This window comes from Mustela lutreola, chromosome 4 (genome assembly GCF_030435805.1).
Source record: "Mustela lutreola isolate mMusLut2 chromosome 4, mMusLut2.pri, whole genome shotgun sequence".
NCBI classification, from domain to species: Eukaryota; Metazoa; Chordata; class Mammalia; order Carnivora; family Mustelidae; genus Mustela; species Mustela lutreola.
In genome coordinates this window covers 30,016,529-30,034,115 of record NC_081293.1, presented here as the reverse complement: position 1 = coordinate 30,034,115, position 17,587 = coordinate 30,016,529, and the positions used below count along the sequence as shown (strand labels likewise).

The 17,587-nt window shown below is 45.2% G+C and overlaps 1 protein-coding gene across 3 annotated transcripts in view; it reads right to left on the bottom strand.

The window, feature by feature from the left end:
* Positions 1 to 17,587, bottom strand: part of CRTAC1 (cartilage acidic protein 1) — a 135,126-nt gene that overhangs the window by 88,896 nt on the left and 28,643 nt on the right. The window lies entirely within an intron of this gene.

Here is a 17,587-nt window from a genome sequence, read left to right as displayed (position 1 = left end):
CTGACATGCCTCCTGGCTGGAAGGTTAAAAGGACTGCAGACCTCCCAGCCCAGAGCAGAGATGTCAGCCTGTGTTGGGGGGGAGGGGTGGGGAGGGGAGGGGGGCTTAAAGAGGGATGGAAGGGTAGGGATGCGGAGCCTGTGGACATCTTCTCTCTTCCTTTTCTTCAGAGAAGTAGCTGCAAGATGCACTTGGCATCCAAGAGGAGAAAGAGGATTAACCCTTGGCATTACTCTGGCCCAGGTTAGGATGGAGCACCTCTTCTTCCTTAAAGACACTTGTTGTCAGATGGCATTTCTGTTCCAACTGGGAGCCACATCTCCTTTGCAGAGACCCAGGGGATCCTTCGTGCAAATAACAGAAGGGGGCCCCTTCCTCCAGGCCTGCAGACCCTCACACAGGTGCAGGGCTGGGGGCTCCGTGTTCCCCCAGCTCCCATGCAGAGATTCGGCCTGCACTTTTTTCTCTGCACCAAGAGCCTCTGGCACCAGAGAGAAGGAAACAGGAAGCACCTGTCAGAGCCCGCGCCTGGGCCAGTCCTATGAGGAACCAGCTTGCTCCTGCCTCTTGGGGCCATGAACAGCTCCAAGCCATGAAGCCATGGAAGAAAGAGGAATCATCTTCCCAGTGCGTGGTCCCCCTCCCCCAAACACATCTTACATCTTAGGACTCCAAAGGGACCACGATGGACACCGAGCTCAGAGCCCCAGAGGAAGAGAGACGGGCTTGTCTGGCCTCTGAGGACCAGAAAGACTCTCTGGGAGGGGGAGCTGCCAGCCTGGAGAGCCCATCCTTGGCTTTCTAGAGCTCAGGAAGGCAGGCTACAGCAGCCTGCTCTCCTCGAGGGCCTCGCTGATTAGGTGGCTCAAAAGCCTGTAGTGAGGGAGTAAACAAACATCTTCACTAGGTTCTCCGTGCTTACTCTGCTTCTGACAAAGCTCAGCAGAGTTGATTAGTGATTTTTAAATGAGGGTAATGAAAAAGAAAACCAAATGTCTTGTACGTGGGGTTTAGTAGTTACTGACAGGATTTAGTAGTTACCAGCCTGGCCGCTGGCTCCCGGCTGCCTGGGTTCCAATCCCAGCCTCACACCCCCACCCCCACCCCCAGACTAGTGTCTGGCTCAGGTCAAGGTTGCCTGACCTGGCTGGGCTTCCCCTGTCTCACCTGTAACTCGAGGGCAGTAACAGCGGTGCCCACCCCACGAGGTTAATAAGGACCAAATGAGCTCACGCATGTGGAGCCCTGAGAACAGCACCTAATACGTGGTATGAGTTTCATAAATGGTAGACATTCCTTGTTTCACTCCAAATGCTCATCCGGGGTTGAGATCCTGTCCATCCCACAGGCAAACCAGATCCACCGCCAACCCTTCCAATAAATCTTTCCAGACTTCTCCAGTTAGACTTACCCTCCTCTCCTCCCCAGCTCCCAACCACTCTCGGTTCCTGCCTTGAGTCCCGAGTGGATCGCATTCTGTTTCGCGTGCCGGCTGTCTATGGATGTTGGTACGGGCCCAACTGTACTAGATTACAATCCGGACAACAGGGACTGTGTCTTACACATCGCTGTTTTTCCTGAACTCATTAGCGAGGGTCCTTCACACAGCTCAAGGTGTATTTGTTGAATTGAATAAAACGGAGATAAATATATGTCAGCTCTGTCATTTTTGTTAATTTAGACCCATGGCTTCTCACCTTGGCAAAAGGTGAGAAGCAGAGAATGCTCTGAGCAACTCGAGTCTTTGCTGGACCTTCAGGAAATCACAGCCCCAGGGGGAGCCTCTGCCAAGCATCTCTGTGTGGTTGGGATTCGCTTGCGGTTTACTGCCAAATTTGTGTTGGGGTTGCCTGGAATGTGTGGGGAAGTCCTGGGCGGCTGGGGTAGGTGGGCCCCTGGAGCCCTGTAGCTAAGGGCTCCAGGTAACTGATAGAAGGGCCTCTACTTGGGCATCTTCCGCGGCAAGTTGTAAGTCCTTGGGCAAGCTGTTTATCATGACGGGAGCTAAATTGTGATGTCTGGAATACTAGGGGTGAGGAACACTGTCTGGCACATCAGCAAGAAGGAAAGGAGGCTCAGGAGTCTTAATTGGATATCTGCAATTTCTTTTTAGGACCGGCCCTGACACCCCATGGGACAGGGCGCTGGGAAAAGTCCCCCAAGATCTAGTGTTGTCAGTTTTTTCCTCTTTGGATGACAGTGGCCAGTGCAGTGGCACTTCTGCCATTCAAAAGAAAGCCAGCCATTTACCATCTATGCTAATTTTTTTCTGGGACCATCCTCGTGGTGGCTTTCAAGGGCAGCAGTCCAAATTCACTACTGGAGAGCCCCAGGGAGGAACAGCAGCTCTAAGGCCCTGATAGAAAATCAAGATCTGGTTAGCAAGGCAACCAGGAAACTAGAGGCAGCAATGCCTTAGAAGCACAACCAAGAAGAGAAATGTTGGCTTTATGGAGTGGTTTTTGCTATCAAATCCCAAACCCTAAAATAAATCAAAAAGTTGCCTATTGGAACTGATGAGCACACTTCACCAGTGTAAATCAGAGTGGCAGGAGCCAATATGCTGCGGTCATCAGTACGTAGGTCCTGACCCACGGCTGCACCTAAGACAAAGGAAGGATTTCACACCCGCCAGAACCCCAGTCGGCTTTTCTGGTGCTCCTGAGGCAAGTGTGAGGTGGGGTGGGGGGGAAGTCCCCGTAGCCTCTTCCTGGATGTTATATCATCATCTGAGTGGACTTCAGCTTCAGCTACTGGCCCCCTGTGTAGGTAGAGGAGGTCAACTGCAAGGACACAGTCCACCTGATCAAAGAGCCACGATACAAAATAACCACCGAAGGCCTTTACTACTCAAAGTGTGGTCCGCGGACCAGCAGCCATGACGTAACCTCAGAGCTTGTCAGAAATGCAGACTCTTTGGTCCTACCCAGACCTAGAGCGTGAGGGTCTTTGAACAAAGCCCTAGGGATTCCTGTGCACATGGGAGTTTGAGAAGCACTGTCTCTTGAGTTTTGTTTCCCAATACCCTGTCACCTTAGGAATGATCCTTTACCTCTCTCCACTTCAGTTCTTTAGTACAAAAAACTGGGGATATAGACTCTCTTTTCTCTTACATCACAGGGCTGTTGCGAGGACGTCAAGGATTTTGCAGAGCTCGGTAAACGTGAGGGGTGGCTGCTGGCTTTCTGCCCGTCACATGCACCAGGCAGTTCCTGCCTCAGGAATTTCTGCACAAACTGTTCCCTTGGTTCTCTGACACTCGGGACTCCTGACTCCCTTGCTTCCTCAGTGCCCTCATTCGCTTAAGAATGTAGCTCTGACATTCCTGATAGGGGGACTCTCCTTTCTGGCCCTTAAAAGACTAACTTCTTTGGTCTCTCAAGCCTCAGCTCCCATATCCTCCGCCTTCAGAGAGGCCCTCCCATTCCCCCCAGTCTAAACCCACACTCTGCCGTGTCACCCGGATTTGCTTGCTTCAGATCACTTACTGCTCTCTGAAATGATCTTGTTTTGAGTGTGTGTGTTTGTGTGTTGGTTCCCAAGAAGAGCTCCATGAAGGTAAGAATCGGGTCTGCTCATCTACCCTTCTTCCACCTCGTAGAACACTGCCTGGCACTGAGGAGGCATTACATGCACTTTGTTGAATGACTTGATGAATGAACATTTGTGGCTGGAAATGAATGTAATACCCTATGGCTGGGGGTGGGTCTAGGGGACGGGAGAACGGGGCAGGTTCCCGACTCCTCTGTTTGGATGCCTCAGTAGTGCGTCCCTCAGATGTCATGGTCAAAGGGTCTAAGACCCGACCGAAAGCTCTCCCAGAGAAATTCTTCCTCCGAGCATGGTTTTCCACTGGCCAGGAAGTGAGGCGGGGCCATCCCTATGGCCATGGGGCACGCAGGTTCAGCCATAGGCAAAATGCGCAAGCCGCGTCAGCCCCATGCTAGACGGCCTGCGTCAGAATCTAGGGGCACAGGGTCGTGTGATCTGTTTTAATAACAGCCTCCTTATTGGGATTCTGATACACAGCAAAGCTTGAAAACTGCTGCAGAAATGAAGCAAGAGAAAACCCCCGTCCCTGTCCCCAGCTCTGGGCCTAGGATGCGCCTTCAGGGCATCTGATTCCAGTGTTCAGTCCCGGAGCTGGGGAAAGAATGGACAATAGACCCTCCGTCACACCCTGGTGGGTATTTTGCTTTTCTTCCTTCAGCCTTCACAGGACTTGCTCTGATGGCTGGGCTCAAAGTGGGAGATTGTCTGCACGGAGCGATTCTTCTTTTACCAGTGTTTTCACAGTGAGTCAGGCTGATTTAATTTTAATCAGCTGAGGCAGCAGAGCGGTGGTTCTGAGCCCTGGCTGCACTCTAGAATCACCTGGAGTGTTTTAAGATCCTGCTGCGAGGGTCCCACCCCAGTCCGATGCTATCAGGATGTCTCCGAGTGGAGCCAGGTGCCAGGACTTTTTAGAAAGCTCTCCAGATAATTCTAACTTACAGCCGGGCCTGGGATCCATTGTGGCATTGTCAAAGACCGCCTCTCCTAAGCTTGCCCGTTGATAAGCATCACCTGGGGGCACTCGTTCAAACTACCACATTCCAGATCTCTCCCCAGACCACCCCGTCAGAGAAGCTCCAAGGGCCTGGGGGCCGAATGATTCTTCTAAGGTAAGTTGGGGACACACGGGTCAAATGGCCTATATAGGAGCTCCAGAACTGAATTCTAGCTTCACAATTTAAGTTGATGTCGGGAAAGTTTCTTAAACCTGTTTCCTTATCTTTAAAACGGGGCGGGGTGGGGGAAATAAAAGCATCATTCTCAGCACACATTCTCGTGTAAAGCGCTCAGCACAAGGCCATGAACACAGCAGGTGCTCAGCCAACGTAACTTGCCATGCCACCCTCATAAAAGGTGGGTTTTTGGAAGCTGTAACTAGCAGTGCACTTAGGCTGGGGCCTGCCTTCTCTGTAAATGAGACACCATGTCTACCATTTGCTTCTAAGTTTCCTGAACTTCCAGTACTGTATTTTACAGCCCAACAGTCCTGTTCTTGCTGACTGAAGGGTGGATTTTGATGCACTATCATTAGTGTTTGTGAAGAAGTCCTGGGATTGGCTTCTACAAAACATCCCAATGGCTTCCTCCCACCCCTCACAATTGGGTTTTTAAGAAAGAAAATGAGGGGAGGGAGGCGGGTGACAGATTCCAAGTATCCTACAGACAAATCAGGTTGGAACTGGAAAACACCTTAGATCATGTAGTCCAACCTCCTCACACCTTGGCCGGGAGGTAGGCTTTTCATTTCCAGCACACTGACACCAACTCAGAGGGAGAGAAATTGAGGCATCTATAAACCAGGACAGAGGCTCAAAGTAATTTGGCACAAAGAAGAGATGGAAAAATGACCCCATGAAGGCACCTAGCATTCCTCTAACGTTTTATGACACGTATGGATTTAAGTGCCCCTCTACATACACACACGTGCACACGTGCACACACACACACACACACACACACACACACACAGAGTAGCCACCAGCCCCCTGCTATTCCTGAATGGACAGATGCTAAATAAGAATGAAGCAGTCACTGAGCTCTGGAAAGAGCATTTCCGAGACCTCCTCAGTTACAACAATTATTGAGAAACACGTTTTCAACTCTATCCTGCACTATCAGAAGAATCTGCAAAATCCCTCTGATTCTTGACAAGGTGCAGAAAATCATCAGGCGGCTAAAAAAACAAGGCATCTGGAGCCCATAGAATTTCTGCTAAAATTTTCCAAATTAGGTGAAGAGAAAGACATAATTGCTCTCCCCACTCTCATTCTGAGGACCTGAGATGCTGAAAAAATTCTTGGGTGACCCTATGGATGCTGTGATTATGGTCATTAAAAGTTTTTACTGATTATAAAAAAAATGTACTTTGTGAAAATTTTATGAAAATTGGGAAATACAGAAAAGCATAAAAGAAGAAAATTAAAATCACCTCTAAATCAACCACCTAGAATAGCTGTTAATACTTGGGTATAATTCCTCCTAGTCTTTTTCTGTGCATATTTAAATGTTTTACGAAGTTCGGACCATACTGTATCTAGTCATATATAATGCTTCCTTCCCTAGGTTGTTATATTAGAAATAATTCCCTTACAGCCTTATTCTTTGAACAGAATTTTTAATGAGCACATAGTATTTTGTCATGTTGGTATTCCATAATTTACTTAACCATTTTGTTATTAATGGATGATAAAGTTGCTTCTGGTTTTTTGCTATTCTAAAAAGGGCAACAAATAGCCTTTCACATAAATTTTTGACCATATTTCTTTTTATTTAAGGGTTTTATTTATTTATTTGAGAGAGAGAGAGAGAGAGAAAAGAAAACTCCCTGCTGAGCAGCGAGCCCGATGCAGGGCTTGATCCCAGGACCCTGAGATCATAATCTAAGCCGAAGGCAGATGCTTAACCAACTGAGCCACCCAGGTGCCCCAACCATATATTTCTGATTATTTCCCTAGGGCAGTGTTGTAAAAGCAGATTTGTAAAGTCAAAGAGTCTGGGTATTTTTAAGGCTCTTATTATCTATTGACAAATTTCTTTCCAGATTTTTAAAAATACCCACCTCACTGCATCTTTGCTAACACTTGAGTATTATAGTCTGTTTAAATTTTTGCCAGTTTTGTTACTGAGAACAAATTTTATGATTTTATGCTGTATCTTGAAAACTCTATGTAGTTGTATATTACTTTCCTGTCCCTTGTCCATTTGCGTCTTCTTTTTTGTGAATTATTGTTGTGATTAAGAATTCATGTACAGAGTGAAATCACACATACCACCTTTATAAGAAAAGTCCTGCACAGGACCACTCATGAGCCTTCTCCTAGAATCTCACTGTGGCTTTAAGTCATGTAGACTCAGATTCATAAATGGTTACTTTCCTCTCTTGCCAATGGCAAGAAAAATTCAGAAACCATAATCCTATTCTTTTTTACCTTATCTGATTTTATGAAAGCCCCTGCCTTTCTCGAATGATAGCTACTATTGGAAAATGCTCATCAATACAGATGTCCACCAAAATGTGTCAACATCTATTTCCTCTATGATGCTCTATGGGCAGAAATCTTTGATAATGTGTATGTTTCCAGCCCCTTCAAGGTCATCGCTAAAGTCAAACTGGGTTGGGTTTTCATTCCAATGCTCCTTGACATTTCTTTTTCTGATGGTAAGTCATGTCGCTAACCATCTTCTAGCATGAAGTTAAATCAGTCAGTGGACAGTAAATCTCTGCTGACTCTGAGGGAGAAGTAAAACCCACTCTGATCTAATCAAATCTAATCATCAAGCTCAAAAATGCTGCTGCCGCTGTTTTAATTTCAAGAACAGATCTTCACACAACTGTCAACATCATTACCAAAACACATCAGAAAATTGGAGGAAGGTGCAACATGTAGACAATCATAATCCCCCATCATCAATCTCTAGCCGTCCCCAGTTGACAATTCAGATTAGAGGTGAGCCTCCAGGGGACACACTTTGTAAATCAACTTCACAAAAGAGCAAAATTAACCCCAGAAGCACCTTAAGTGTGCAAATTCAGATGCCGGCCAACTGAGAAATGGGAATGCAAAGAGTGATTCAACATTTGAGCAAAGTTTACGGTCTCACTTATCTGTTAACGATGACATGCCACAGACAGCTAAGGGTTGGAGGAAGTAGGAGAGTTGTTGCCTGTGAAAAGTTTTTTCAAGTACGCTGAGTAAATGAGCAAACAGCTTTTGACAACCAAAAGCCAAGGGCATTGAGCAATGGCGGCCAATAACAATTCTGCTGGGAAACCATGCGAACCTTCAATTCTAGACTCTTGAGATGAAACTTACATGCTTAGTGTGGTACCGAGGATGCTGAGGAGAATGGCAGAATGAAGCTTTTGAGAATAAATGCCAAATGAATGTGAAGCTTGCCAAAGGGTAATGGTGATGTCCACCATGAAGAGGAAGCCTAATAATTAGGAAAGCCATAGAGTGGCAGAGCTGAAAGAACCTCAGAATTCTTCTCACTCACCCACAAATACTTGTTGAGCACATATTTTGTGCCAGTCACTGTGCTCACACTCAAGAACACAGGTTCAGAGAGGTTAAATAATTTGTCCAAGGTCAGAGCGATAGTTAAAGCCAAGACATCCACCGAGAAACTAGCATTTCAATTTTTTATGACAAGAGATAGAAAAAGAATGTTTGACAGAAATGAGTTACAGAACAAATAAATAATCCAAGACTGTCCTGAAGCCTGCCAAAAGTAGAGATTCTTCTCTCTCCCTCCTTGTTGGGCTGCGATCTTTTGATCACAAAGAGATGGGAATTGCAAGACACCAAGAGACAGAAGTCAATTGTGAAAGCTTTATTCCCTATCAAAAGAAACACCAAGAATGACCACATTTCTCTTGCCCCTTGCCTGAAAGTGGGATGCTCCAGGACCTGGATCTGGCAGTGGCGTGGGGGTGGACAACAATGGATTTATCCATTTCTTGTTTGACAGACTGGACACAGGCAGAGGACCACATCAAGAGGGGGTGGCGTTGGGGGTGTGTGTATTCTCTTTGCTCTAAATTCTTAATTGAAGCTTGCAGTGTCATCCAAACATACGTGATCCTCCCACTGTTATTTTGGGAAACTTGATCCCAAGTCTTTCCCCAGTCTAAGAGAAATTTAAAAACAAAGGAAGCTGGATGCCTACATTAAGAAGCTCTAAAGCAGGTTTTGCTGATGGATGCTATGTGTTTTCTTGATCTAGGTTTGAGCCCAGCCTTGGGCAGAGGACATGCATCCTGCTTAAGAACAGCAGATAAGAGCCACTGCCTATTAAACCTTATCTGCTTCCGGGTGGAGGGGGAAACCCTTAGGTGGCCATGTCTGCGAGTTGGATGTGTTGGGGATGCTCTCAGGCTCAGAAAAGTCTCTTGTGATATTTTCCAAAGGGTCTTTAAAACGAAGTCTAATTTTTAGGCTTAGAAACATGACTCTACCATGGAGTGTGACTTTGAGATAATGAGATGGGCTATTTAATCAAGATACCAGAATATCTCCAACCAAACAAGTACCCTCTCCCTTCTGAGCAGTCATCCCGACATGCCAGGTATTTATCCCAAGGCTGCTGCCATTGTTTTAGATACTTTGGGGACTCCCTGGAGAATTTTCTTCAAACTCATGCCACATTATTTGGAATAAGCACAATGGTAGCAGATCCTCATCCTGTGAGGCTGGATTTTATTTTTGGAAACAGTCAAAAGGCTTTTTGGCACATGTAGCTGACTCCGGTGAATAACCAGCTGATTGAGCTGGTAATGTTGTTCTGTGTCCAAACTGAGGCATAGTTATAAGGTCACATGTTCTTGTGTGGCATGGAAACAGCCCTCCAAGGGCATTTCAGATGAGGAGGTCCAGGATTGTCTGAGCAATGGCGGGACCACTGGACCGGGTGTGTGACCTTCTGGCACACCACCAAGAAGAGGACAGCACTAATCTGGGCAGGGGATGCTCAGTGGAGTTCTTAGGTTATAAATAATAGAAATGACTCTCCGTAACTTACGTGAACAGGAAGTTGATTGGCAGGCTATGGGGAGCTTGCCAGTTCAAAGGGACGTCCAAAGAGCCAGGCTCAGAACACACAGCTCCAGAAGGAGCCAGAAACTTCCAACAGCCTCGCTCAGGTGCAGTAATGAAAGTGAGTAAATTCCAAATGTTTCTTCCATCACTGCACTGCTCTTCTCCCAAACAATGGCATCAGGGGATACTCTAATTGGATATGCTTAGGGCTTGTGCCCACCTCTTGGCTCTACCCCTTGGCATCTGATGAAAGAATCTCCAGGGACCTTCTTGGCTTCTGTAGAGTGAGAGCAGTATTCCTCGATTACTATTTCTCCAAAACTGCCCATAAAAGAGGAAAGGCAATTTCCCATGAGGAAGGAAGCCTATTTTAAAGGAAAGGGAATAAATACTAGGCTCCCCCAAAGTGACAAACATGAACCACAGTAAGTCCTGGTATTATTATCACTAATTCTGCATGCTAAGTGTAAAATTAAGCTTTGGTCTATTTGTCCACATTTTTGTCGCTTTGGTTTTTTTTTTTTTTTTTTAAGATTTATTTGAGAAAGAGATAGCAAGAAAGAGCATGAGCAGGGTTGGGGAGATGTAGAGAGAGAGGAACAAGCTACGTAGGGACCCCAACATGGGGCTCCAATCCCAGAGCCCTGGAATCATGACCTGAGCTGAAGGCAGACGCTTAACCCACTGAGCCACCCAGATGCCCCAACGTTTTTGTCACTTTGTCAATTAGTCATTCCATCATTCATTCATCCATTCATCCATTCATGAGTCATCTCCAGTTCCATAAGCTTACGGTGTTTGCCCCTTTATTATCACTAAAAAAATATGTAGGTCTTCAGTCTGGCCCATCTTCTTCAGAAGAGCCAGACCCTGTCCTCCTTCCTCGGAGCACTCATGAGTCCAGGGAACAAGTTCAGTTCTCCTCTTCCTACTGAAGTGAGCAGGCGCGCTTGCTGTCTGTAGGGATGGCAGTCACAGTCACACTGGGCAGTCATCTGAGGCCACACTATGAGGCTGTGACTGAGGCTGAGCAGGGAAAAGACCCTCCAAGCTGCACACAGAGGGAAGGTGATGTGCATGCACCGAGCGCACCACGAACATGAAAAGCAGGCCCCAGGGCTTGAGGACTTCAGTTGACCTCACTGTCCCTGGCCAACAAGGGACAGAGCACACAGCTCACTACCTTCCTGTTGAGTTTCTCCAGGAAGCTCTTCCAAGCCAGAGCACTCAAAGAGAGCCCCCAAAGCTGGCCTCAGCCCTTAAAAATGCTGTTTATGGACCCTCTGAAAGCTATCAAGGCTTCAGGGTAGGGGGAAGTGTGGGCCCCAGGAGAGAGGAAGTGTGAAGGGAAGAAGAGGCGTCACATCAGCAAGGAGCACTGGAGTCTCACAAGAGGCCCAGGAGTGGGAGGATGGCTGCTGGGGGTGAACTGAAGAGAGGGCAGGAAGACCGGGCTCACGCGCAGCCTGCCACACATGAGGCAGAAGGTGCAATGCTGGACCCCGAGGCCCTCAACAGGATCTCATCCCGCTTAGCCTCAGTTTCCTAATCTGTAAAACCAGGGCCAGGCCCCCTTTTAGTGGTTTCATCAGAGATCATATATGAGACCCTCCAGCCCAGTGCCTGCACACAGCAGGCATCAGTGAAGGACAGCTCAGCCTTTCTGGGAGGCCAGTGTTTTATAGAACAGTGCTTTCCAGACTTTGAGGTTTCATGGCACAGTAAAATTTCAAAATGCAAACTTTGCAGCACTGACAGGATGGCCAATGTTTTATTTTTGCCAACTAAGGACAATTAAAAAAAAAAAAACAACTACCCACTATGATACTATTAAACCACCTGATATTCATAAAACTATTTTCCAATACCAAAAGAAAGCAAAAAGGACAGAATCTTAGAATTAAAAATGTCAGTCCTTTAGACGGAATATTTTTAGCTTTATGAAAAAACTGCATCATCCTTATTTAGTGAATTTTTTTTTTTTTTTTTTTTTTTACAAAGCGAAAGCAACTTCATTCCAGGCTGGTCTGTCTCAGGATCCAGTGGCAGAAAGGAAAGAATTTGGGTGTTGGAGCCAAATAGGCCACGCTCTCCTTCCAGCTCTACTTCTTAACAGCTGTCTGACCTTTAGCAAGAGATCAGCCCTGTGGGTCTCACTTTCCTCCTTTATAAATAGGAAGCCATAGCACCTCCGTAAATGAGCGTATGAATGAAGGGCAAAGCAGAGTTTGGTAGATGGTAGGTGATCATGAAATGCTAAGGCCAGATCCTCCCAAAATTTGAGAGGACTGGATTATTTCTAGTTTTGGAAATTGTTAGAATAGTAAAAAAAAATAAATACTAAATAGGGTTGACAAAATCATTCACGGAATTGAAAAACAAAATACACATTGGACCTCATCGACACACTGCATCCAACACAAACATGAATCTTATATTTGTGAGGGTAAGGGTGGGTCCCTGTAGCCCCTCGGCCCCCAAGAGGGACCCTGGTTAACTTCTTTCTAAGCCACGTCCTCACAGATGGCACATGTCGAGGACTTGGGGACACTGATTTGACTTGTTTCTCTTCTCTTTTGTTCTTTTTCCTTGACTGGAGTTCATCTGGAACATCTATCCAGATTTCTCTACCTTTAGTTCACAATTCTGAGCATGCAAATTTTCTTGGAATTCTAGCTGGTGTCTTTTTTGCATCACTGGATCTCAATAGCTTTCAAAAGGACTAAAATTGAGGGTTAGAAAGGAAGATAAGCGGGTGCTGAAGTGGATGGTTTAACTGAGGGATTCTAGGGCAGCCTGGAAAGGGGAAGGGCTCTGTGCCCAAACCTCTGGGGGTCGTGATAAAGGAGTGCCTGCACAAGGCTGTGCCAGATGTTCCCAAGAGGCATGCATGCATGTGTGTGTGTGTGTGTGCGCACGCGCGCGCCTGGTTTCTTCACAGAAATAAGAAATTCCTGTTTATTTGTTTATTGCTATCTGTCCCATTAGAATGTCAGCTCTGTGAGAACAGGAATTATAAATGTCTTGGCTATGTCTGTGTCTCCAGTGCTGAAGACAGGCGTGGGTACACAGTAGGTGCTCAATGAATGTTTGGGATTATCATGGCTGTTTGCTCAGCACTCTTCTCTCCTGGATCTAAGAGCAGACACCCTTCTATTTGGAGGATCAACCCTTCCTCCATTCCCAACCAGATGATGATTTCCTGAACCACAGGGATGAGTGCATGCCCACTCAGAATTCTTTTCTTATCACTGGAATTTTCTTTTTGATGGCGAGGTTGGGAAGATACACGCTTAGAGGCTGCAGGTAGTTCAGGTACCAGAGTGTGGAAGAAAGATGCTCTGAAATAATGAGGCTGACAGGCCAAGATACAGAGGCAGGGATGAGAGGCACGGAGTCAGAGAAAGTGATCCTCGCTGTGTTTGGACTCTGGCTCCTGTCAGTCCTGATGTCCCCCTGCTGTCCCTATGTCTGCTTTCTCAAGGCTCGGTCGATCATATTTTCTTTGAGCTACGTGAGTTACCCCAATATGCTTCCACTAGGTTTTCTTTTCCTTGGAGGGGAGGAAGATAAGCTGGCCAGGGTTAGTTTTTGTTGTGCAATCAAAAGAGTTCTGACGGATCCATTTGGTTCAAGATGAGAAGTGACCACAGAGTTGCACTCAGATGTTTACTGACAGGCAAGGCTCTGAAAGATCTCATGGGTCAATGCCCAGTAAGGAATGATGATGATGGTGGTAATGGTAGCTAATATTTGAGTACTTTCCACAGGTCAGACACAGGACCAAGCATTTTGTGTCATTATTCTGTTTCACCACTACCATAGGGCTATGATGAAATAAATCAGTAGTTATTACGGTCTCCACTTTATAGAGGAGGAAACCAAGACTCAGAGAGGTCAGATGACTTGTTCTAAGGCCTCATAGCAAGGAAGAGAAGGTGCTGGAGTTTTATGTATTTTTCTTTAAAGATTTTATTTATTTATTTGTCAGAGAGAGACAGAGGGGGCACACAAGCAGGGGGAGCAGCAGATGGAGAGGGAGAAGCAGGCTCCCCACCGAGTAAGGAGCCCGATGTGGGACTCGATCCCAGGACCCTGGGATCATGACCTGAGCTGAAGGCAGACGCTTAACCGACTGAACCATCCGGGCACTCAGGTACTGGTGTTTTAATGCAGGTTTTCATGACTCCACAATTTCCCTTCTATGCCATGTGTGCACTTCCTGTCTCGCTTCTCTATTTCCATCTCCCACTTCTCTCTTCTCACACCCACATCTCCTGCCTGAAGTTTCCCACTCTCCTCCTTTCAGTGACCCGCTTCAGGCTCCTTCAACCCCATTGTTTCGACTGTCCATGAATACATATTTTAAGGCCGTAGTTTTCAACTCTTTTCAAGTATGAAGATACCTTTTCAATGTTTAAAAAAATCTCCATATAATAGCAGCCGTGCTTTAGTGCCTATTGATGAAATGCCTGGGCACAGATGGAGTCTCAGATGCCTTGTAATAACTCTGTGACCTCTAGGTTGGCATCCGTTACTTTCAAATATATGTGAGAATCCGTATAACCATCCCTCTTACTGCTACCTGCTTGGTTTATTACAATATAGAAAAGGCTTATAAATGCTACTATAGAGCTCTTTTTTGCTCACCTACTGCCTTAAGGCTACTAATTTCTTCTGAAATGTGGTCTTTTTTTGTCTCTCCTTTAATATGTTTAATTATTTAAGAAGGCATGAACTTACATTTTATATATCATCTCTTGATTATTCAGGGGCTGATTAATTCATGGATCGCCCCAGTCATGTCCTTCTCTTTCTAGCCCCATTTGTTTTATCATTCCATTTCTTATTAGCATCTTTTAGTAAGAATGGACAGTGGGAATGAGAAATTATTCTGGTTACAAATTATGAGTTCTGATGAAAGATTTGGTTAGAGGAAGCTGAAATCCTTTCTCGAAGTAAGAATTTCTTTAATTCATCAAGCATATTGATTCTCTCTGAGCTCAGTGAAGGCAGGAGTTGCTCTCATTCACTGCTAACCTCCGGGGCTCAGCAAGGTGCCTGGCACATAGGAGTTTACTTGAAAAAATTGTAGAATAAGTGAATAAGAGCTGGCTGATGTAAGAGGGGTAAATCAACTTTTTCCTAGGTGGGATGTTGATTTATGGGAAACTAAGTAAAGTACAAGACAACTTATTTTAGGTTCACATGTGTGCAGACAATGCAGCATAAAAATGTTTAAATGACTTGTTAAAATGAACAACAGGGATATATAGTTCTAATTAAAAAGCAAAAAATATTCCACAATGCTATGCTATCCAGTTGATGGAAAAAGACATTGACAGAGACCCACTCGGAAGTTTCTAAGATGAGGGTTGGTCCAGGATACTGTTACTTTAGGCATTAAATAAACATAATCACCCCCAGCACACTAAGAACTGAGTGTTTAGTATATACCAGGTGCTATGATAAGCAATTTACATGCCTTATCTCATTTGTCTTCACCAAACCTAGGAAGTATTATTACCTGATAGGCATCAGGAAGTTACCAGTGTCCCTAGATAATTTCTTTAGCTTCCCAGCTTTATTTATTTATTTATTTATTTATTTATTTATTTGTGTAAACCGCTCAGTTCTCACATTTATTTATAAAGTTATTTCCTAAAAAGGTTGCACACAAATAGTTATCAACAAGATCGTCATACTCTGCTCTCATCTGCTGTAAAGTCTCTCTCCAGAGCCAGGCACAGGCGCCATGAAGGGACACCGTGGAGGGTCGCCGGCAAGTTCTGTGGCCTGAGCCATGAGGAACAGACACGCTGTGTGCATGGCTTCCCTGCCCTTGCTGCAGCACCTGCTGTGCCCCTGGCCCTGGGCCGTGCAACACAGGCTCTTCGCCTGGACCTGTGAGCATGTGCAGCCGTCCAGCTCAGTCCTGGCCACCAGCACACCAAGGCTGGGAGCATAGCTTCCCAGCTTTTTGAACCAAGAATGAACTTACCTACTTTTTGCTTCCTCTTTTTAAAATTAAAGATTTATTTCCCCATGAAATGTTAGATACATTTGAAACTTAGATTTTAGATACGTCCTTGGAAACTTGGAGATATTGGTTATTTCACTTGCTCTTGCTTTTTCTTTAATGAGTTGTATAGAAAGGAAACTTTTATAATGAGACTTGCCATACTTTTCAGAGTTTTCCTAATTTGTGGAAGCAAAAGGGTTTTCATGGAAGGATATACTGGGGGAAGGACAGGGTTCAGCCTATAGATTTGTTCCTGGGCTCTGCTGCTGTCCAGGGATCAGGTGCTGAAATGGCTTAACCACCAAGACTTTCCCAGGCCAGCCACAGTGGAGCAAAGGCTGATGGGAGGAGGGAGTGTGCCTCTTTGGCTATATAGCCTGGTGCAGCCACAGCTTCCTAGAATAAGGAAGCAACCTGAAAAGGTACTGGAGGAACTAGAATTATGGCCCATCTGTTTAGAGGGATTTGGGGGAAATGACTAGCTTTCTCTGCCTCCTTCTTCCATACTTTGCTTTATTTAGCTTGGAGGGAAGAATATGGACAGCAGACTACTAATGGAAAAGTGTATGTTCAAAAAAACCAAGGTTGGCATTTGTAGAACTGGTTAGCAGGGCATTTTGGAGAATTCCACTGCCTCTCTGAAGTGTTAGACAGGAGCCAGGAAGAACCAGGACTGGAGGCCCAATGATGCTGTCAGTTCCTTGGGACTACTCTGTCAACAAACCATTATTGTGGTTTAATAAAAGGGAGATGAACACAGGGATCTTGGCTGTAATGAAGATCAAACTGATGACATCATCAAGGAATTCCATACAGCGGGGAAAGAACCTCAGATGAAATTCAGTGTTAATAAGAAACTGAAAAAACTGGAATATTCAATGGGGCGATGAACCTGATAGGTGGGCCAACATGGAGTGTGTTTCTTTTCTATAGCTCACATGACATTCTGCTCTGTTATTTCTATATGTGTCTTATCTCTTTTACAACTAAGATGGCTTGAAGAAAGGGTCTGTATTCTTGTACCTGCCAAAGCACTGAGCACACAGTTATGCACATATAAGATAGACATGTAGGATTTTGTTTATTAAATTTACTGATGTTGTTCTTGAGGCTAAGGTCCTTGAATAAATCACTTGCGTATAGCTGATGTTTATTATTTTCATTAATTCTTTTACCTAAGACCCTCCATCCATCCATAAGACCCCTGTCTATTTCATTTTATTTATTCACCGAACACTGACTACATGCTAGGCTCTTGGTGCACAGGTGGAAAAGACAAAGTTCTTGCCCTTAGTAGCTGACAATCTAATGTGAGAGGAGAAATTTTAAAAAGAATTTTTGATATAAGTATATAATTAAATAACATTGTGATATTTCTTTGATTTGAGTTTCTCTCTCAATCTGACCCACCTAGCAAAAACTCCTTCAAAAACATGTTAACACTGATTGCAGCTTGTCAACTGTTCTTAGATATTCTTAAGAATCTCCTCTTTGACTAGACAGCCATCAGGTCGCTTTTGGGGGCAGGGACTGTTATGCTCTGGTCTGCAACACAGCATCAGATAGGGTGCTTGCTCTCGCCTGCAAAAAGGCTGTTTTGTCTAGATTTATAAGTCATTAGTTTTGGCATAAGTAAAATCACTCTAGAGAAAAGGCTCTAGAGAAAAATTTATCAGTAAAAAGAACTGAAGTAGAGGTGTAGGAGACTCATAGTTCTGGGGGTTTCAGGGATAAGAATCATGGTCTTAATGCCCCAGGATTCTTCCCTCTTTTTCTCTCTGGGTGTCATCTTCATTCTCTCAGATTCCTCTGTGGGGTGGGAGACATGGATATATCCATAGTTGTTTTGTGATATAACCTTACAACTCATGATCCAAGAGCAAGTTAGAGCTTTCCTTCTTTGATTCAGGATGGAAAATCTCAGATCAAGACGCTGATTAGAGAGACTTAGGTCAGAGGGAACCCCAGACTG